The sequence below is a fragment of the Hyaena hyaena genome, unplaced genomic scaffold, assembly GCF_003009895.1.
Source record: "Hyaena hyaena isolate Hyena2069 unplaced genomic scaffold, ASM300989v1 scaffold_834, whole genome shotgun sequence".
NCBI classification, from domain to species: Eukaryota; Metazoa; Chordata; class Mammalia; order Carnivora; family Hyaenidae; genus Hyaena; species Hyaena hyaena.
Window position 1 is genome coordinate 277,835 of NW_024081469.1, and position 24,306 is coordinate 302,140.

The 24,306-nt window shown below is 34.2% G+C and overlaps 1 long non-coding RNA gene across 2 annotated transcripts in view; it reads left to right on the plus strand.

The window, feature by feature from the left end:
• Positions 1-24,306, plus strand: part of LOC120222097 — a 513,003-nt gene that overhangs the window by 132,160 nt on the left and 356,537 nt on the right. For both annotated transcript variants that reach the window (XR_005525965.1, XR_005525964.1), the window contains one exon: positions 20,105-20,156. This is a non-coding gene — a long non-coding RNA (uncharacterized LOC120222097). The remainder of the gene's footprint in view (positions 1-20,104; positions 20,157-24,306) is intronic.

A 24,306-nucleotide genomic window follows, 5' to 3' on the forward strand; every position in this document is an offset into this window, starting at 1 on the left:
TTTCCTTTAGAGGTAACAACATATCCTTTTGAATATTTTCAGTGACAACTACTTTTAATTTGATTTGATTTTTAGAAATAGTCAAGAGTAATTTAGAGCCATGTTTACTGAATAGAAACATGTTTATTGCCATAGCAAAACCTGGCCTATTCTGACTGGTACAGTTCTCTAAAATCCCTTATCATTTCCTCACCTACAACTCTACCACATGATTACATGCCCTTTTGTCCCATCCACTCCATTCACACATACTCTTAGAATTCTAGGGGTATGAGTCCTCAGATGTGGGGGGGAGGGGGGGATGGGCATGGAGGAGGGCACTTTGGGGATGAGCACTGAGTGTTATGTGGAAACCAATTTGACAATAAACTATTTGTAAAAAAAAAATAAATAAAAATAAAAATGATAACATCAAAAAAAAAAAAAAGAATTCTAGGGGTATGGCCTGTCTGTTTTGCATGATCAACGGTGGCATTTTTTTTTAATACAGAATTTACAAAACCATTGGCTTTGTGCAGTCTCTAAAGGCAATTTCGAAAGAGATGTAACTTACAGTGCTTTGAAAATGGTAGAATTGTGGAATAAAGATATTACCTCCACTACAGTAGAGGATATTTAAGTCTTTGATCTTTGGATATCTGATACATAACTTCAGTACAGTGCAGTAAATGTGTATTGAGCATATATATTATGTAAAACACTGTAGTAGGCCCTGAGGCAAAATGCAGAGAATTAGTAGTAAGGGAGGGGAATACTTTTCAATGACTCTACTGCAAGACAGATAGAAGTGTTCTCTTGGAGTTACAAAGCATTACATAACTACAGGAGAGGGAGGGATTTGTTTAAACTGGGGCATGACTGTTAAATTGAACATAGAAGGACACAGTTGGAAACCTTGGCAGGTGAGGATGGAAGAAAGGACATTCTAGGGAGAAGTAACTTGCTCAATTGTAGAGCAGCATTTATGTATTTTTAAAAAAATGAAACCTTTCCTTTTTTAAAATTTTACTTGTTTTGAGAGAGAGACAGCAGGGAGGGGCAGAGAGAGAGAGAGAGGAAGAGAAAGAATCCTAAGTAGGCTCTACAGTGTCATACAGAGCCCTACGAACATGGGCTCGATCTCAGGAACTGTGAGATCATTACCTGAGTGAGATCATGACCTGAGTCAAATTCAAAAGTCAGTTGCTTAACCAACTGAGCCACCCAGAGGCCCCCAAAATTTTACTTTCTAGTCACAGTAAAACTGTCAAATTTTTAATTTTACCAGCCCTGTAGGATTTGCCTCAATTTAATTCAGTTAAATCTTATAAACACTCTGTCTTTTGTTTCATCCCTCTGTGTGTGTGCCCTGTATGTTTTCCTTAGTGGTCTTGTCTGTGTCTTCTTCTTCCTGTATCTCCTTACTTTCCTTTTTATCTTTTTCTTATCTTCCCTATCTTTTCCCCTCCTGTCTACATTTCCCCATCTTTATGCCCAGAGGCAACTATTCTCCTGAGGTTAGTATAATTGCTTTCAGTTCATAATTTTACTATTTTATATTTTAATTTTGCCTGTGTGCCCATGAAATTGGTATAGTTTTGAATATCAACAAAAAATATACATACATCATACCTCACCATAATGCTGAGGTTTCCAGTAGGTACCAAGGTGCTCCCAGAGCGCCACAGTGAACCTATAGGTGTACTGGGGGATATTTTCAGTTTTCAAGAGAAACATGGCAATATTCCACATTTTTCAAACATTAGGTCAGTCACCAACTTGAGGTAGTACACAATTTCAACATTGTAATTTCAGCACATTATTCTCAATAGCGTCATGTCTTTGAGAAGCTGGTTTTTTGGCAAGTACTGTCATAGAAAGCAGGTACTGTATGAAAATCGGTATAAAACAGGGGGAAAAGTGTCCATTCTGATTTCAGGGTTTTAGAATTTATGCAATGCTCAACAGATACACACATCCCAATAATAAAGAAGGATGGTTATATATGTATTGAATTAACATATTTTTCTTTCAATTGTGTTTATTATTTTTTGTATGATCACTAAGTGGCTGGGACATAAATACTTACTGAGTCGCTTAGAACTAAACTACAAAATAAGTGGTTCCATTAGATATATTTTTAGGTTAAGTTTGCTGTGAAAACATTACCAAGACACTAAGGACTCTGTTAAAACATAAGAATGAGACACTGAGGGCTCTTGTGAACTGAGAAATATTGGGTCATTCTGCAACATATTTTGGTTTCACTCAACATAATCTTTATGATTATCTATGTTGGTAAGTATAGACCCAAGGCATTTTAGTGTCTCTATGTGGTACTGTGTTTTATTCCACTGTGTGATGGAGCCACAATTTATCCATTTCCTACTGAAACCCATTTAAAAGTTTCTTCTCTTCCTTTCCCTTCCTCTTCATTCCCCTCACCTTCACTTGTTTCTTTATTTTCATCCTTCCTTCCTGCCTGCCTGCCTTCCTTCTTTCCATTTTATCCTCTTTCTTCTTTTTTATTTTTATATTATAGTCATTGTCAAAGTAAATACCCTGTAAATATCTCTTTGTATAAATGTGAGGTAATTTCCGTATTTGAGTTGCTGGGGTTAGAATATACATTTTTAACTTAACAAGGTAATGGGAAATTACTCTCCAAAGTTTTCTGAGTTCCCCTTTCTCTGTACATTTTCCAGTTAGCAATATTGATAGACTTTTAAACTTTGGACAAGAAGATAGGGGTAGTGTATCTCTTTGCTACTTTAATTTAATCTATTTATAAAGTTGAGCTTCTCTCCATATTACTATTGGCCAGTCAGGTTTTACTTCTTCTGATCTCTCCAACTGTATTCTCTCAGCAGTTATTAAAATTATAATTATGTTTTGTTTTGTTTTTAATGATTTGTTGATGCTTTTTATATATTCTGGATAGAAATGCTTCACTGGTTATATATGTCACAAATATCTTCTCTTAGTCTATTGCATGTCTTTTATTAATGTTTATAATGTTTGGATTTTTTTGTTTGTTTGTTTGTATTTGAGGAAACGATAGTTTTTCTCATTTGGTATCTGAATATGGAATATATCACTTAGTATATTTTTTGTTTTTATTGCAGAAATTGGCATGTAAGATAAGCTTAAGATGTACAACATTATAATTTGGTATTTGTATATACTCCAAATTGATCACCATGATAAACCTAGTTACTACCAATCACCCATAAATATGAGCCCCTTCACCCATTTTGCCCAACTCCTTCCCCTCTGGTAACCACCAGTCTGTTCTCTGTATTTATGAATTTTTGTTTTGTTCTTTAGATTCTGCATGTAAGTGAAATAATATGGTATTTGTCTTTCTTTATCCAACTTATGTTACTTAGTATAATACCCTCCAGGTCTATCTGTGTTGTCATAAATGGCAAGATTTCCTTCTTTTTATGACAGGGTAGTATTCCATTGTGTATATATACCACACCTTCTTTATCCATTTATTCATTGATAGACATGTAAGTAGTTTCCATATCTTGTCTATTGTATACAATGGTGCAGTGAACACAGGAATGCATATATTTTTTTCTAATTAGTGTTTTTGTATTTGTATTTTCTGATGTTGAACAATTCTTACATTCCTGGGATAAATTTTCTGTAATTATTATGTATTTGTGTGTATATGTGTAAAAATGCATATGCATTTTGCTTTATTTGGTTTGTTATTTCATTTAGAATTTTTGCATCTAAGTTCTTAAATGAGATTGGCTATACTTTTCCTTTCTCATATTCCCTTTTTTACTATCAATTTTTCTATCAATTATTGATCATAAAGTTACTCAGGTTTTCTATTTCTTATTGTATTGAATTTGTTATGTTGCACTTTCCTGGGAAATTGACCATTTCATTTCAGTTTGTAAGTTGACTGCCCTTTAATTGTTTAGTATATTCTCTCATAATATTTTAATGTTTCCTTTATCTTTAGAGATATATTCTCTCCATTCCAAAAGTTTCTAATTAGTGCCTCTTCCTGCTTAGTGTTTAATGATTAATAATATTTTGATAAGTATAGGTTTTATTATTATGTTGAATTTTGACAATTTCATATGATCTAAAGCAATACTTTATTGTCTTTTTAAGAAACTAGTTTCAGCTTTTTAAGGGACCCATTTTTGCTCTCAATTGTGTGTAAGTTCTATGCCATTAATTCTTGTTATATTCTTTATTATTTATTTCCTTCTCCTTTATTTGGGTTTATTCTTCTATTATTTTTTAACTTGCTAAGTTAGATCCTTAGCTAATTAATTTTATAACTTTTTAACATGTAATATTTGCATTAAAGTCATAAATTTTCTACTAAGTACCACTTTAGCTGCATCCTACAGGTTTTGATATGTAGTGTTTTCATTGTTGTTTAGTTTTAAATATTTAATATTTCCATTATGATTTTTTTGATTCATGGAATATTTATAAATGTGTTTTTTAGTTTCCAAATATATAGGGATTTTTGAATTATATTTTTGCCTTGACTCCTGATATTATTGTATTGTGGTGAGATAATATGCTTTGTAGGATATGAATTCTCTGAGTGTGTTGAGACTTATGGATCAGTTATTGTTGAATTTTATAAATACTACACATAAATTTGTCAAAAACATACAGTCCTCAGTGGGAAAAGTTTCTATACACCAGCTAGTTCAAAATTATTAATTATATTGTTTAAAATGTTTACTGATTTTTTTTAATCTCATGTCTTGAAGTATCTTCTGCCTCATGGTTCACTCTCACTTTGTTCAGAGTTCTGCTGGAATTTCACCTTAGAATATCTTTTTATCAGTGTTCTATCTCAAACACTTGCTTCTTCAAAGGAGAGAGAGATAGAGAGAGAGGGCGCAAACATGAGCCATAAGACTTTTAACTATAGAGAATAAACTCAGGGTTGCTGGAGGGAGGTGGACTAAATGGGTGACTGGCATTAAGGAGGACACTTGTTGGGATGAACACTGGATGTTATATGTAAGTGATGAATTACTAAATTCTACTCTTGAAACCATTCTTACACTATATGTTATAACTTGAATTTAAATAAAAACTTGAAAAAAATACCTGCTTCTTCACAGCTTCTCTCTCTTTTTCCTCATCCTGCTTTTTCTTTATGGCATTTATTAGTATGGGACATCATATTTTATGTTTTATGTTCATTGTCTCCCTTACTGGAACATACACTTGCTGAACAATGTTTTATTCACTATCTTCTGGGTCTAAAATCATACTTGCCTACAATAGGCATTTAATATATAGTTGTTGACTGAATGAACAAAAGAATAGCTATTTCTGATATTATAGTGAGCTTCGTTTTTAGTTGAAAGAGTTTGTTATATGAGAGTTCTGTGGCGTTTTACAAAATGTTTTGGCATTCTCTTTTATCCTATGACCCTAGATCTGTGACCCTAAAGAAATCCAGATAGTTTTGTGTTAATTTTTAAACTTGGGTTTTATATTCTAAAAGTAAAGTGTAAATGCTGATTTACAGCCTATGGAACATATCTGGGTTTCATATATCTTTCATGTGACTTTCTACCATCCAGAGCCCTAAGAAGAATTCAGGCATTTTTACTGATTCTCCATGCTAGTCTATAGTTTTATCTACTCCTTATGGAGGGGGCATCCATTAATCAGCATGTTTCAGTTGTTCCTCCATGCCTCTCTTTGGATTTAGGCCTTGTCCATTGGCCATGCTTTTGTATTAATATTTCATACAACACCCTATAAGTATCTGGTTATATGTGAATATGATGCTCTAGGGTCCAACAAGGCTTCACCCCCACCCTTGGCTCTAGCTTTGAGTTCTCTTTTCTTCTCTGACAATCAGAGATTTCCTTTCTATCTTTCATTCTAACTTGGCTCAGTTTTTAACTATCAAGATTATCCTAAATATCTGTGTATTTGAAGTGAAGGAGAGATACAATCACATTAGTATAATCTAACATTTATTGCAATTAATAGCATTTCATAGTAGCGTGACTACTTCTTATAGGTCCGTTAGGAACTTTATGTGAAACTTTGTCACGTTTGTTTATAGCATGGTAATTCTTCAGTGGCAGACATACTTCTGTATTGTCATATCAATAATCATATGTGATTTTTTCAAAGAAACTATCTTTAAAAGTTAATATCACACAGTGTGTATCTCTCTCTCTCTCTGTGTGTGTGTGTGTGTGTGTGTGTGTGTGTGTGTGTGTGTGTGTGTGATGGGAAGGAGAGGGAGAGGGAGAGAGGTTAGAGCTTAGGTGGGAGAGAGACCGTTGTGAAGAAAGTGATAGTTGAAGAGAGGAGGGGAGCTAGGGCAAGGATGGGGAGTGGATGAGATTGCAATAAGACAGCTTGTAGCTAAACAAGATAAATCTTTGGCAAAGCTGGTTTAATTCTTTTCAGTGAGGCAGATGAACTATATAGAGGCAAATAAATGATCCTAATGCCAATCTGCTTTCCCCTTCAACTTTTTGGATCTGATTTCTTTTCATATGTAGCGAAATTTGTCCTTTTGCTGTTACCTGAGTGAAGTTGAGAGGTTTGCAGTTACACTCAATTTTTGGCACTTTGTGATTTGTGCCGTGCTCATGTCTACAGGGGAAAATCGGTCCCTCGGAGTACAAAGTAACTGTCATCTTGATTGTATGTTAATATCACGTTCTATCACATGATATTAACAAGAACCCAGGATCAGCAAACCTGTGGTGTTTTGGAACTGCTTTTCTTCAATATTTTCAGTACATAGCAAGAACATAGGTGATAAAGGAGGTATTCATGTTTCACAAGTGAGTCGAGCACTTCATCCTCTTGCAAATATTGCAGTGTTTTGTGATTCTCTTTCATATCTTTCAAAAGGGAAAGAATCTTCAGTTATTTCTTTAATGAATTAGTTACTTTATGAAGATTTTGAGAATGTTACTTTGCAGATAGATTCAACAATCTTATCCCTATTATGTAATTTAGTGGTAAGCTTTCCACATTCATCTTACCTGGGAAGGTCAAGCTTTTTATGATCTCAAAAAGTCTGATCCTTGTTTTGTACAGACAATTACCTAAATGTTCCCATTATTTAGAATGGATATTTCAACCATCTCAAGGTTTACTTTTGCTAGAATTCTCAAGTGTTTTCATTTATTGAATACTGAATCCAATTGAAGCAGTTTTTATAACATTATCTAAAAATCTTATATTTTCTCATTTTATTTTAAAATTCATGGCTGTATGACACACAGATGTAACTTAATGGTAAACTTTACATTTAAACGTTATAGCTGTAATGTTTTTACAGAAGTCTGATTGAAGCTAAAAAAATATTTTGACATCATAGGCTCTAGAGATTTATGTAGCTAGAAGAGATAAAGCAGAATTGGATGTCAAAAAGGTAGACTATTGGTTATCACAAATAGAAGGGCTGATAAGCTAATGAAAACTGATTGGCAGTAGAATTTATTAATGCAAATGTAAAGTGAGAATAGAAAATGATAGTGTTACTGATTAATAAATAGTTTATCTCATGACAGTGTGGATCAATGTGGATCATTTAGAATCTTTACACACCAAATGTTAGTTTAATTGTGTAGCTATTTTGGTGTTGGGATACAATTATGAGAAGCATCAAATGGGTTTAAGATTACCTTTTAAAGTAGTTATCAATCAGAATCAAGTAAAGGGGTATTTAGTACTTTGGATATATGAAGGTATATTCTAATGGAGAAATTTAGAAGACCTAAAGGAATTTGAAGGAGAAATAATTATTATGATAGATGTAACGAAAATGTAACTTTAAATAGCCTGACAACATTTTCAATAAAACACTGGCAGAGAAATCAGTAAACATCTTGAAGACAAAGGAATCATGAGCAATGAGCAAAATGAGTTTATTACAAACAAATCGTGTCTGACAAAATTAATAGTTGTTTAAAATAGAATTGCAAAATTAGCATGAATAAAGGGAATATATTTTTTAAACTTCAACCAAGTATTTATTGTGGTTTCTCAAAAATAATTTTAATGTTAGGATACAAATAATCTGATGTATTGGATATTTATGGAAAACCAATGAATCCTTTATGAGGCCAAAATGTAATGCCAAAAATATGCCCAAATTGATTGTGGCATCAGGTGGTAGTGACAAGGGTGACCTGAGGCGTTTAGGTCCCTTGAAATTCACTTCAATCCCCCCCAGATAGTATTATAATTCATGTAAAATCAACATGCATATTTCACAAAAAAAGCTTCTAATACAAGTCCTCATAGTACCCCTTCTAATTAAATTTTGTTGTTAAATCTCCCCTATGTAGAAATTCTGTAGGATTTACTGGTGAATTTAGATCAGTGGTCAACAAATCTGTCCTATTGTTGTTTTTTTTTTATTGAAATATAATTGATATATAACAGTATATTAGTTTTACGTGTACATTATTATATATATATGACTATATTACAAAATGATCACTTCAAGAAGTCTAGTTAACATCCATCACCACACATAGTTACAATTTTGTATGTGTAATAAGAACTTTTAAGATCTATTCTCTTAGCAACTTTCAAATGTACAGTATAGTATTTTTAACTATAGTTACCATAATACACATTACATCCCCAGGACTTATTTATTTTGTAACTGGAATTTTGTACCTTTAGACTATCTTTGCCCATTTCACATACAAACCAACCCACCTACACAGCCCCACCTCTCCCTCACACCCTGGCAACTACCAATCTGTTCTTTGTCTCCATGTGTTTAGTTTTTTGTTGTTGTTTTGGAGTGTTTTTGTTTGTATTTTATTTATTTTATGTACTTTTTAAGTTTTTATTTAAATTCCAGTTAGTTAACATATAGTGTAATATTAGTTACAGGAGTAGGATTTAGTGATTCATCACTTACATATAACATCCGACGCTCATCACAAGTGCCCTTTTTAATACCCATCACCCATTTAACACATCCCTTTGACTACCTACCCACCACTAACCCTCAGTTTTTCCTCCATAGTTAAGAGTCTCTTTTATGGTTTGCCTCCCTCTTTTTTCCCTTATGTTTATATGTTTCATTTCTTAAATTCCACATATGTAAAATTCCATTAGATATAAATAGGATTATATGATATTTGTCTTTCTTTACTGATTTATTTCACTTAGCTTAGAATGCCCTCAAATAGCAGATTTCCTTCTTTTTTATGACTGAATAATATTCCATCCATTGTATATACATGCCCCCTTTTTTTATCCATCCATCCATCTATCAACACTTGTTTCCAAGTGCTTCCAACACTTGTCTTAGCTATTGTAAATAATGCTACACTGAACATTAGGGTGCAGATATCTTTTTGAGAGAGTAATTTCGTTTCTTTTAGGATATACTCAGAAGTGGAAATGCTAGATCATAGGGTAGTTCTATTTTTAAATTTTTTGAGGAACCTCCATACTGTTTTCCATAGTGGCTTCACCAATTTACATTCCCATCAACAGTGCACAAAGGTTTCTTTTTCTCCACATCCTCACCAACCTTTTTGTTTCTTATCTTTTTGAAAATAGCCATTCTAACAGGTGTGAGGAGATTTGGTTTCATTTGCATTTCCCTGATGATCCCACAGTTTTTATAAGTAAAACTTTATTGAAATACACACGTCATTTATGTGTTTATTGCCTATGGCTGCTTTCATGAGATGACGGCAGAATTGAATAATTGAGACAGAAACTATATTACCTATAAAGCCAAAAATATTTATCATTTGGCCTTTTACAGAAAGTCTGCTGATCCTTGGTTTAATTGAATGATTTTTTTTAGTATTTAGAAGCATTTAGAACTTTTGTCAAATATGGGCATAGGTAGAATATTTGTACACTGTATGAGGAAGGCAGTGAATTTGTACATGTTACTATACTTAGGGTCTAGTCATACCCTGCATCTTCCATATTTCATGCATACCAACTCATCCATTTTAGCAATAAACATCCAACATGAGATAATGTGACACTGTCACTGCCTGTATTCAGTTCCATTCAACTGTTCTTGACATTATAAAAGTTGATGATGGTATATCAATAGGTTTAATGGGGGAATATGAAGGGAACTGTGGTTGAGAAAAACAATGATGTTAGTCTTAAGTAACAAAACAAGTTAGGTCTAATTCTATGACATTCTCTTTTGTTTAGAACTCTCAAAATGTCACCAAATGTATTTTGGATCTTTCTTCTAAATGGAATTATGTTAGGGGTACAGTATTCCTTAGTTTGGGATTCAACTTTAAAAAAAATCATGTTGTTCACAGTTGGTGCTTAATAAATATTTACGGATTGAATATTAACTCCATAATTATCTTTATATATATTTATTTATTCCTCAGGTACTTGAGGGCTTACTGTATGCCAGGCATAATGTGAGGGGCAAGTGATTTGGCAGTGAATTACATGTAGCTAAACTGATAGTGATCCCTAATGTAGGAAGATAGACAGTGAATGAGTTTTTAAATAAACAAAATGATTGCAGAGAGTGATAACCTGTGAAGAAAAGAAAACTGGATAGTGGAGTAAAGAGTGACTTGAGTCAGAAAGTATGGATAACAGGATAAAGAATAATGAGGTGCCATTTGAACTGATACTGAATGGTGAGAAGGGGAAGCCACCATGAAATTATCTGGAGGTAGAGCCTTAGACGGACAAGTTCAAAAGCCCCAAACAAGTGTGACCTGATAAAGGCTTAGATTGAAGACGGGTGTGTCTGGATTCAAGTAAGAGTTTGTGTATATGTGTTATGTTAATTTAAGATCCATGTTTTGTGTCTGTGTGAGAGTGTTAGTGGGCACAGTGCATAAGGATAGCCCTCTGTATGTATTTCTTTATGATCAGATTTTCAAAATTGAAATATATCTGAGCTGAAATGAGAGCGATTGAACTGATTGTATCTGAATCATTTTTTGTTGAGTCTCATAGAAGACCATGCAGAGATGTCTGAATAAGAATAAGAAAAGAAGAGGGGGCGCCTGGGTGGCTTAGTCGGTTAACCGTCCAACTTTCGCTTAGGTCATGATCTCACGATTCGTGGGTTCGAGCCCCACGTTGGGCTCTGTGCTGACTGCCAGCTCAGAGCCTGGAGCCTGTTACATAGTCTGTGACTCCCTCTCTCTCTGACCCTCCCCTGCTCACGCTGTCTCTCTCACTCTCTCTCTCCTAGAAATAATAATAAAAAAAAGAATAAGAAAAGAAGAGAGAAAGCATTGAGATAGAATTCTGGAGAAATCGGAGATTAGCATTTGTTATTTGGCTCCAAGACTATGTAGATTTCAGTTACATGAACACTCCGTAACATATTATAGGCCTCAATAAATGTTTGTCGAATCAATGTATACTGGTTTAAAATCTTATCTGATTGGATTGGAGGGTACTATTTTTACATTATTTGGAAGACAGAATATGCAATGAAACCAGATTATGGAGGACTTTACAAACCAAACACATTGATATTCTAAATGATTGGGAATCATTAAAGGGAATAAAGTAATAGCTAGATGATTTCCTAATATTTGTTTCATTATGGTATATAGGATGAGTTAGAGACGAAAGGAGCTGAAAATGGTATTTTATTTCAGATATAATTTTTTATTTTGACCATGATTTCATTCCCAGCCTGACTTGGCTGCATTGGAATCAATTACTTCACAAAAATCTCTGGGTCTAATAAAGAAAATCTGCCTCAGTTACCAAGGTTCTTGGTATGCATTCTTACATCTGTATTCCTGTTAGTCTTGTGCTGTGCTTTCTTTCCTGTTTATCTGATCTTTAACCATTTTCAAGACTCTGAACATTCTGCCTTATTTTGCCCTTTTATATTTGTATCTCACTGGTACCTACTTAATTGCATTTATATGTAGGGAGTAATTGAATAAAAAATAAATGGAACAAACTTGTAACTGAGAACTTTTCTGTCCGAACTATAAAACTGGGATTCTTTTTCTTTTTCCTTTTTTTCTAACCTTCCTTCCCTCCTCTTTTTTCTTTCCCTCTTTCCCCTTCCCTCTCTTTCTCTTTCCCTTTCTTCCTTTCTTACCAGCGTTTGTTCTTCATGGGGCTACACAAAATATTAAGGTTGGTGTACTGAGAGCAGATGAGACAAATATGTCAGTCTCTCTGGGAGCTCTCAATCCATCAGTGAGAAGGACATGTCAAGAAAACGTTCATGTTGTTGCAGCTAACTTAGCTACTGGAGCATCTTGTAGGTCCTCCCCTTTGGGAACTGTGATTACAACAGTATGGGCCATTCATCCCGTTGTCTTGGTTGGCCTTTAGACTGTATAATCATTCAATTTTGTATCTCACTGGAACTATTTCCAAAAAGGAAATGAGGGGTCAGATTTTATTGTAGGATTCCACGTTCACTGAGATAGTGGCACCTTATTTTTCCATCTGGGCATTTGACCCAGGAAGTGAAGAGCAGTGTATAACTGCCCGCGGCACACACGTGGTGCCAGTTTTGTCAGCAACTTAGGAACAACTCCTTAAATGTTTATGTCTGGGAAAATCAGTATGAATGTGTCTTGCATGGTAGTGAAGAGGTGGACTTGTGTTAATATACAGCCACACAAGAAAACCCATCGGCTCATGAAACTGGAAACAGTATTGTTTGTAAAAGTGCAGACTCTGACCAGACTGGGAGTGAATCCTGGTTCTGCTATTCAGTAGAGCTGAGGTCTTTGTTGAATCACATAACCTCTCTGTGCCTTAGCTTTAAATATCAATAAAGTGTGGATAATGACATCTGGTATCTAGGTACCCACCACCTAGAGTTTTTGTGAGGTGTAAATAAGTAAATACACATAAAGTACTTAGAATAAAACCTCACACAAGGAATGTTTATATATGTGCGGTTATCTGCTAATCTTTAGAAGTAAAGGTGAACATTAAATAGCTTTCTCTCTGACCCTGCCTCCCCTAAGAGTTACAAAGTGTATGAAAACTGTTGCCACTTCCAGAATGTGGAATGATTTGAAAACAGTACTATTTTGTTTTAAAGCTCAAACTCTGGTAGTGCAATTATCCTAAAAGGAAACATACTTAACCTTTAACCAAGACTAAATTAAGCAGAGTTGTTTTTACACTCCCCTTTTAGAAGAAAGGAAACAAATCATAAGAAAGTACTTCATTATTAGAGATGTCTTCAAAAAGAAATTTTAAACTTCCTTATTCTGCCTGGGGTCACTGTGTTTTCTGTATAGTCTCCAATGTCTGTCATTTACAATTTTGTAAAATTCGAAGGCAAAGGATTTATTTTGTGGGTCCCTGGACTTCTGGAAATTTATATAAAATTTTGTGAACATGCACACTTTTCTAGAGAAAGAGATCCTTGGTTTTCCCCATCTTCTCAGAGGGGCTTATGACACCCTCTATTCCATCTCCTGACCCCACAAGAAAATAATAAGGACCATTCTCTATGGCAGTATAAATTTTTCATCTTTAATGAAGATAAAATTATAAAACCCTATTTACCAACCAGGAAAATCTGCTAGTACGTCTTTGGTTTTTAGTGAAAAGAATCAAAATAAAAACTTTATTTTCTCTGGTGAACACTTAGCTAGCCAGAAAATTTAATTAGCTGGCCTTCCAGGTAATCAGTATTCACTTGTGTGAAGTAGCCGTCATTCTTAGCTGAGCTAGTAGTTTGTCCAGATAAAATGATTAATTTTATTTACTGTTCATTCTTTCTTTTTGTCCTTCTAGTTTCAGAATTATTAACATTTTCCATAGTTTTATAATCATATATTTCTTATGATACGCTTAGGCATAAGAACATTATATAAGTGCTCCAAAGCCAGTATTATATCAATCTCATTAATATAATTTAGTAGAGAATATTTCTACTCATTCTGTCGAAATGTATTGTAGAAAGGAGTTTTCTTGACCTCTGAAATCTTAAAAATGTGTTGTATTTCTAATACACTTATGCAAATGTTTAAATTCACATCTACTTTGATGCTTTTTAATTGCTTTTATTAAAATAGCTTAAAAGAATATTTTAAAATAATTGATTTATGGGTTCTTAGAAAGGGTACACATTCCAAGCTCAAAAACTTTAAAGTTTTTAGTGTAAGGAGATTAAGTAAATAATTCAGAAATGCATTCTGTTTACTTCTTAATAATTAAGCAGGTTAGACTGTGTACTTTTTATAGTCATTGAGTTTTAATTTATTTATTTGTTGGTGTGTTCGTTTTTAAGAATTTATTTAAGGCATTCTGCTATTGGGAAATAAAAATGAACAGAGTAAAGCTGCACATAATAAAGGAAAGGGGATGGGTTACTTTTAAAGAGACAAGTGACAAAAAAAGAAATTGTTTAGATTTTAGGGTTAAAAGAAGTGTTTAGTATATAATCTCTCTGAACTTTTCCCCTCTGTTTGGAAGAGAAACTGAAATACCTAACAGCAAGTATGACTGAATCAAGTGAATAGTCTTTTGTTGTTGCCCTAGAGCCTGGTTCAATGGAATTTGATTTGATCTTAGATGGCTTCATTATGCAGTTTGGCCAGGTCACTTATGGATTCTTAGAGACGTCTACCATAGAACTTATCAGATTCTCTGGTACTTTAGAAACTCTGGTAATATCTTAAACCAGAATGAATACCTTCATTCTGAGAAGCCCCATTATGGGCTAGAACTAAAATTAGCCTTTTCCTGTCTTCGAGGGACTGCATCTTGCCCTCTTAACCATGTATGTACAGGTTCTTTCTGAAGTTTTTTAAGGATTACAACTTTGTTTTCATTTTTCATTATTGATGAGATACAACCAAACTTCATACATTAATTTTTATTTAATGAGGAAGACTTGTTTTCTCTGATTATTGGTAGAGAATAGCCTTTTGCAGTTTCTGTTTATTTTGTTCTAAGTTATCATTGCTTGCTATTAATTTTTACTCATTTGAAATTATAACTATAGTGGTTCTATCACTGACACTGATGCATGTTTTATCTGTTTTCTCTTATAATAGTATGCTATAAATATACTAAAAAACTTCTTAAGTTTTCTACATTCCAGGCTGTGTATTTCTTTGAAAACTTAAAGATGTGATCAATTAAAGTTTGGCTTCCAGGAATCTAATAGATACCATTACAGGTGGTTGCTGTTTTTGCCAAATCTTATTTTTCTTTCTTTTCTTTTTTTAATTCTCTTTCTTTCCTTCCTCCTCATTCCATCTTCTTTTATGTTTATAAAAAGTAATTTGTGTTTATTGTAGAAAATTTGGAAAGAAATAACAAGAAGAAAAGAAAAGAAAAATATCTGCCATAATGTTACTCTCTTAGATCAGTACTAGGAAGAATTTAGTGTATAGGTCCTTACGTGCTTTTTCTAATGCATAAGTGTTTTTTCTGACTCATATATACACACATACATAAGATCTACATTTATTTACTCATATTGTGTGCAGTCTATATCATATAAAAAACTATTAAAAGTTAGGGCACCTGGGTGGGTTAGTCAGTTAAGTAAGCGTCCAACTTTGGCTCAGTCATAATATGGTTCTCAAGCCCGGCGTTGAGGTCGGCTTAGAATCTAGAACCCTCTTCAGATTCTGTATCTCCCTCTCTCTCTGCCTCTCCCTCACTCATGCTCTGTCTCTGTCTCTCAAAAAAAAAAAAAAACATTAAAAAAATTTAAAAGCATTGTTAAAAATTGTTACTTATTCTGACCACTTTGCAACCTGTTATTTTAAGTTTACTTATTTATTTTTGAAAGAAAGTGCATGTGCACATGCACACACAAGTGGGGGAGGGGCAGAGAGAAAGAGAATGGATGCTGGGCTCCATGCAGGGCTGGATCCAGGGCTGGAACTCACAACCCGTGAAATCATGACCTGAGCTGAAATCAAAGTCAGGCACTTAACTGACTGAGCCACCCAGGCGCCTCTACAACCTGCCTTTTAAGCTTACGATGCTTTGTAAATTTTCACTTCCTGTATTTAATGAAAGCTTATTATTGTATCACATCATTTATTTAACCAGTTCACTGTTATGGAGTATTTAGGCTATTTTTGTTTGCACTTTTTCAGTACAGTTTAATTATTAAAAAATATTCATTACAGATTTATATTATTTTATATATCTTAGCTTGTGTAGCTCCTCTTAATGAATTTCTTATTCGTTTGAAAAAATGAGATATTTGTTTCATCCATTTATTTACTAAGATTAACTCTATGATGTCATATACATTAAAAATATTTCTTTTTGTTGTTGGCCTCAATTTTATTCAAGATATTTTTTGGCTTTAGGGGCGCCTGGGTGGCTCAGTTGGTTAAGCTTCCGACTTCGGCTCAGGTCATGATCTCGCGGTTCGTGGGTTTGAGACCCGCATCCGGTTCTGTGTTGGCAGCTCAGATCCCGGAGCTTGTTTCAGATTCTGTGTCTCCCAATTTCTCTCTGCCGCTCCCCCAATCATGTTCTGTCTCTTTCTCATAAATAAACTATAAATTTTTTTACAAAAGATATTTCTTGGCTTTGAAAAAATTTTAATTTTAAGTAGTCAAATTCATAAATCCTTATGTTTATGTTATAATCCACTACTGATGATGTGGCTTAAAAGGCCTTCTCACCTTGGAGTTCAGAAAATTATATACACATGCTTTCTTTTTTAAAAAAATTTTTAAATGTTTTATTTATTTTTTAGAGAGAGAGAGAGAGACAGAGAGACAGAGCGTGAGTGGGGGAGGGGGAGAGAGAGAGGGAGACACAGAATCGGAAGCGGGCTCTAGGCTCTGAGCTGTCAAGTCTGATGAGGGACTGGAATCCACAGACCGTGAGATCATGACCTGAGCCGAAGTTGGATGCTTAACTGAATGAGCCACCCAGGTGCCCTTATACATGTGTTTTCTTATAGTTCTTTGATTACTTATTATATTCAGATGTATCAGTCATCTGATTTGTATTTTGGTGATTGGGAGGAGGTAGAGAACAATCTCAACACTGAAAATGCTGCCCCATACTGGAGTCCCTATGGTCTGTTCCACTAGTCTGTCTCTTCTGCTGCTGGTACCACACCATCACTTATATTTCAATCTTTGGTAAAAATGAACCTTGTTCTCTACTCATTTGCTGCAGAGTCAAAACCTAATACTTGATATTTTTTTTTGTTGTAACCTCTTATTTGGTTTTATTTATTTTTTAAATTTTGGAAGGCAGCTGTGCTCACCACTATACCACCAATGCTATTTTTAAAATTTTGGACTAACTTTAAAGCATCAGAACTACTAAAGATAATTTTAGCCAAATTTAATTAAACAAAGATGTATTGAATGTTTGCTATATACCAGTCCCTGTGCTTATGTTAGGAAGACCTAAAGAATCGTAAGCCTGTGGGGGCGTCTGGGTGGCTTAGTCAGTTAAGCATCCGACTTTCGCTTAGGTCATGATCTCGGGGTTCGTGGGTTCGAGCCCCGCGTCGGGCTCTGTGCTGACTGCCAGCTCAGAGCCTGGAGCCTGTTTTAGAGTATGTGACTCCCTCTCTCTCTGACCCTCCCCTGCTGACGCTCTCTCTCGCTCTCCTAGAAATAAATAAAACATTAAAAAAAAAAAAGAATCGTAAGCCTGTGAGGTAGAGTCCTTGGGGTAGAAAAATGTATTAATCTGATGGAGGCAAACAGAGCATGTAAATGGTCAAGATAGTGGCCTAATATCGGTAACCTCATTTTTTTCTGATTCCTTTTACTCTTTTCTTTTTAAAACTATGACCTACTGACTCTAGACATTTTATATGTTTTTCCTTCTTTTAAATCCAGAAAAGATTATGTGACAGTGATTTATCAGAGTCACATTCACTCAGCCATATGAAATAATGACTTTTTCATATTCATATAGTCTGTTTACTATTTCTAATTAATGAACGGTAGTTGTGTCTTCCTATTTTCAGTTCTGTAAGTTTTTATTGAATATTTGCTAGGCATTTAAGGAGCTATAGGGAAAGAAAAGTGAATGTCTGAAAAATTTAAAATTTAGTAGGGAAATTCATTATTTATAAAAATAAGAGTGATATAATAAAATAATAGTTATTGAATATTGCTTGCTGTGTGCATTGTACAAAGCAAGGTAGTATATATTAACTTTTTTCCTCTTGTAATAGCTGGTAATAGTCCCCCAGATATTTTTTTTGACTCTCTCACTTCATGCACAGTTTTCCTTATTGTCACCTCCTTTGAGAGCTTTCCTGTCCAAACCCATTTAAAATATCAGCCCATGTAACTCTCAATGCCATTACCTTGTGGTTTGCACTCACTGTACTAACTATATGACATTGTAAGTTTAACAACTTATTTGCTTATTTGCTTTCCACTCCTAGAATGAATATTGAATGGAAGACTAAACAATGGGTTGTAGAAGTTCAGAGTTGCAAAACAGCAAAGTTTAATATATAAAATTTAACTTCTTTAAGCCTCAATTTCATTATCTGTAAATGGATGTAGACCTAGTGCCTGTCTCATAGGTTGGTCACGCTGTTCATTCTTTCATTCAGTAAGTATTCATTGATCTTAGTTTGTGGCAGACACTCTTCATGAAATTGGGAATACGGTGAAAAATACAGCATCTGTCCTTCTGGCACTTCTATTCTAGTCTGGGAGACAATACATAAATAAAAATTACTTTATAATATATCATGTAATGGCCAAATTAATTTTTTCCAAATTAAAATTTCTCCACCTCATCCCTACAGTCTGAACATTTTTTCCCTCTTCTTTGTTATCCTCTGTTTATCCATGATGGATGGTTCTGATCTCATTCATCCTAAAAGATTCTAATTTTCAATGCCTCTTCTAAAGTTTGGTGTTGCAGAATTATTGTATTACTCATGTATCCTAACTATGACAGGGATATCACCTTCCCTTTCTCAATCCCATTTATCAGTACAGCTTAAACTCAGGTTTGTTTTGGTTTCCTAGTATAGTTTGTTGTTTGGTTCTTTGTTTTTCCTTCATAAAATATTATTAATGCATATTAAATATCCAACCAATTAAAATCCTTAGATCTTTGTCATTTTAATGTGTTTTTTTGTGTTTATTTTTTACTGTAGATGCACTGGCTGATAGCATTGGCTTATGTTTATGTATGCATTTCCATTAGTAAAACTGCTTTTGAGACTTTGAATGGCTAAATCTCTGTGGAGATTATTAGTAAATATGACATCAAGGTCATCATTGAGATTTCATAGCAAATTTAGAGGGTAGCTTTCCGAGGACATAAAATATCAAATTCAGTTTTTAATAGGAGAGTTGTTTCTATTTAATTTTTTTTTATATTCCAACTCACTAAACTGGCTTTAAAGGCACCTCAACATCCTGCCTGCTTCACTGCTCCCGGTCCTAGCTTTGATTCTCTACTATCAAACATTTGGATGGACAGGAATGTAAAAGTGCCTCATCCATTTGTTTGACATTCCTAACTCCAAATATGAGTAGGACCCTAGAGTCATAGCCTTTCTTGCTGAGACAGGAAACGCAAAGCCATGTTCTAATGTCAGTGCAATAGGTACTGTGCACCAGTTCGAGCTATATTAAACATGTTACCCTCTGCTCCCTGTTTCGTTCCATCCACTTATTTTTCATTCTCTGGATTATCTTCCCTTATGCAATCTCTTTAACCTCATTTATTGTTTTGGGGACAGCACCTGTGTTTTGTCTTTGAATTTCTCCTACCTCATCAGTACTTACCAGTATATTATACAAAGTAGATTTTTACAAAATCTCTGATAATGAAGAATAAACAAATACATGGGATAAAAACTATTTAGAATTAGCTTTTTCATTTATAAAAACATAAATGAAAAAACCTTTAATTATATAAATAAATAAATTCTAATAATACTGTAATAAATATCCTGGTCTACATCTAAACCCTATACACACAGTGATTTAAATTGTGTATTTGTGCCACACTTTACTATGTACTTGTACCGCACATATGCAAATGAATGTGTTAGCCTTTATTTTTCTTTTGAAAACTATAGATATTAGTTGACATATATAAATTCAGCTACATCTCATGACTGGTCATAAATATGCTTTGGCAATGTAAATTGTTTACTTCACGATTTTTAATTTTAAGTATTTTCTTTTTAAAGGCACACAAAAACAAGTATTAAGAATTGCCCTTTGAGACTCTGAAGGCTGAAGGTAATGTCCAGTGATATTTTCTTGAATGGGTTTTATCTTCTTGAATATTTCATAATATTTAAGGCCTTGGGTTTACTGCCTCAGGTCTTTCCTTTACTGCCCTTTAACACATTAAATATCTTTTTTCTATGTCTACATAAAAATAATCTGAAATTATAAGTCAAAAAAGAAGAACCTTTGTGTTATCTTAGAATGTCTCAGCCTACTTGGGTGTTACTGTATGTTTTCTTCCTTCTCTATGGGAATGCATGATGGCCCTTTCCTCGTTTTGAAATCAGTTTGGAACTCTTCTGCATTTATACCTTGCCCTTTTCTTAAATAGACAGACTGACTCAAAGCCAAGAAGTCAGCACCCATTCCTCCTCGGGAAGAGGTTTACAACTAACCATAAGAGATAAAATGCATTTGTTGCAGACAACAAAACTGTGCAGGAAACCATGCAGATGAGATTTAGTGGCTACTCGTAGCCAGAAGTCCAGAATTTCAGGCAAGAAGTTTACAATAGACTTGTGTTGCTGCATTGTGTATAAAGAGCTCATAGGGATTGAAGTAGGTTCCTGAGACAAGAGGGGGCTGTAATTACTTTGCTTCTTACATGCATGGTTAGATCTTCCAGCGAGAATAACATGGTAGGGTAATTTATTATAGAAGAGTAAATCATTGATTACATTGGAGGGGGATGGGGCGCTGCGATCCAACCATCAGTTTTGTGAATACATACACTTAAGCATGTGTGATAGCTTGTTTTTAATTTCTTTACACCAGTGCACACCTCAAACATTCCGTTTAGCAGTGGGATATGCAAATTGTTCCAAATGCAGCAGCAGTACTTTCACCTGAATGTCAAAACTGTCAGAGAGCTTTAAATCAAATCTTTATAACATTTAAAAAAAAACCAGCCAGCCCCAAGATTGAGGCACCAAACTCACTGCAAAGACTTGATTCCCATACTTTCAAAATGCTCCAGTATGTCAACAGGGTAATGTCAAAGTTCTAATTCACCTGCTTTCTAATTTTAACCTTTTAAGGATTTTATTTTATTTGGCTTAATTACGATATTTTCTACAAATTAATGATAAATGCCTTGATTAATAAAACCAAATGTCAGAGAAAATGACAACTTGATGAAAAATTAATACTCGGCAATATTTTAAGGTACAGAAGTATGAAAGATGTACTCTTAAACTTGATACTTCATCAGCCCTTTTTGAAAGTGGGTAGTGGCACTATTCTTGCACATAAGTTTCCATAGCCACATATGTAGATGCATTTTGGTAATATAATTCTCAGCCGTTGTTTTTCATAGTAGCTGTTACAGATAGAAATATATCCTTAATTTTCAATCTCTCCTTTTCCTCATAATATTATTTATTTTTATTTCACCAAATCAAGGTAAACTATTTTAGATTAGTTATAGAGGTGCAGCTACCATATTAAGCATCCAAACAGCAACGTGTGTGTGTGTGAGTGTGTGTGTGTATTTTCAGAGATCTCATGGTATAAAATGTAGTAGTTGGTGACTGGATATCTGTTAGACTATGAATTCATTTGGTTATGAACATTTCGGCTGTAATACTTAGAAATTATTCAGTAAAAATATTATATACAAAGAAAGAGCACCTCTGTTTCAGAGGAAAAAAGATTTTAATATAGTGATTTACCTTTTTTCAATATTTTTTCCCTGAGGTTTCATTAAAAGACCTGAGTACCAATAAAGAGTTTTAATTTGCATTTTATTCCTATAAATTGTTGGTTAGATAAAAAAAAACCCTAAAGAAGAAGAAATATGGCTATTTTTCTCCTTTTACTGGAGATCATGGAGTTAAAAGATTTTTAAAGATTTCGCGTATTTTCCCATCTTCACAAACATCAGGATGACTTTTGGATACAAATACTTAAGTATTCGATTAAATGTTATGCAGAAATGGCACTATGCGGGAATTATAGTCTGTGTTGGTTTTTTATTTTCATATTTCACAGATGAAGCTGCCAGCCAAATGAGGGAAGGGACAATGACCTCTTCTGTATTGTGCTTTTGTTTGGTTTGGTTGTTCAGGGATAAAAAGACCCAGATAATACACTGTCAGTGAAATGGACACACTTTGACCATCTGTTCATGTAACGACATGATGGTTATACCTATCAACAGAAATTTCTGCCAACGAACGTTAAAATCACTTTTTGGGGGTAATATGTTGGGAATTTCTACATAGGTGTTTCTGACCTGTTGTTTTGCAAAGGAAGATAAACAGCCATAAATGTTGGTCAACATCTTATAAATACAATTATGCTAATCCCAAGGGAAAACGTTCTGAATGGAGATTTCTAGTACTGTTTAAAATTGGATGTGGATTGAGCTGAATCTTCCTTTAGCTGGCTATAGGTTTTATTGTTTTTGTGTATTGCCTGGTTCCAGACATCCAGTCTGTACTGGCAAAGCTGCTTGGTGAGTAGAGACCACCAACATCGCTGCACTGACTGCTTACATACCTGCCATGAATAATAGATTTGTCAACTAGTTAATCACTGCATTGTAACTGTCTCTGTTCCTTCTTAGCTGATCACTGCCCAGAGAAGTTTCAGTTCCACTGTAACACAGAGCTTCTATTATGTATCTATACATGCACTTATTTGTATACCAAAACATCTATTTTTCTTTTTCCACATACTGGTAAATAATACATGCCACACTTTGCTGACAATTCTTAAATTACATATTAAACCATATACTTTTCCTCCTTATTATATTCATTTGCCTTTCACCAATTTATTTCCATATATGTACCAGTTAGCTTTTATTCATTTGTTACAGGATTTGGTCAAGGAAATACTAATACCTACCTCACAATTCGCAGTTTTATAAGTTTCTCATTGAGATTCTAGTTATTTGGGGGAAGTACTATAAGAGAATGTCATCCTTTCCCCCTAAATGTTTATGAACAAAGGAGGTAGATTGAAATCCAAAATAATCTTTAAAGGCTTTTGCCTGATGTTGCATTGATTCTAGAAATGAGAACAATTGACCTAACCTTATGTATATAGTTAGAGTCTTTAATTTCAGGGAGTTAGAGTTGATATTTTAAACTTGATGCTGTTGTTAACACATACAACAGTCAGCTAGTATTCTTTGAGGAATTTTATGGAATATTAAATCTGTTAGATTGTCTCCTATCCTGCAGACAAAAAACCCTGCAAATAAATATGTTTTCTAATGGACTTAAAATACATAAATTTTCAGTTTCAGTACTTATAATTTGACCATATCTTTTCTATAAATGATTTTTAGCCCCTTTGAAAATTGTGTTCTCCCCTTTAACTTTACACTGTTTTATTCTGCAAGCGCAAGTAATTGAGACCTTGCTGGTTTGAAAAGATTAAGGCAGCTTCCAGTAGCCTACTATCTAACATAAGTATGGTGGAATGATGAGTTCCTCTAAATAGGATTCATTTACCTTCATTTCCCTTGCAAGCTTGTATTTATTAATGAATAAACTATACTTATGAAACGCTGCTAAATGGATTAATCAAAAGATACCAAGAAAACCGTGAACATTGTCCAAGATATGTAGGGGATTTGTGTTTCTTGCCTAAACGCTGCTTTCATTCTTCCTCCCTATCTACCATCCCCCCTAATATCCAGGTCTCTCTTTGTATCCTTTAGTGATGACAAGATGTTTTTTATTCCTCTAATGAAGTGGGAAGCAGATTAACATGCTTTCTTCTTGGGAATTAGATTACTTATTGTAGTACTGCTCAACATATCTTTGTAATACTCCCCAACCCCTACCCACAACTAATTAGTGACTTTCAGAATTAGGGAAAATCTTGGTTGTGTGGTGGCTCTATATTTACCAGTGATCAAGGAAGTGTTACTAATACACTTGTCAGTATTAAAAAAGAATTAAGTAAATAAAGGGCCAGATGGCCGAGCCCAGGACCTATCAAGAACCCAGTATGTGTGGGCTGGTCCAACGGAATGACAGAAGCACATTACCAGGCTAAGTAGAATCAGAGTTAGGCTTTCACTTATAAGAAAACGGACGTTTTTCAAATGTGATTTCTTATGATATAGTGATTTGCATGTTTAGGCCTCATTTGTACTACTAACATTTGAAAGCATATAGTTCCCTGTACAAGAGCCAGGGATATT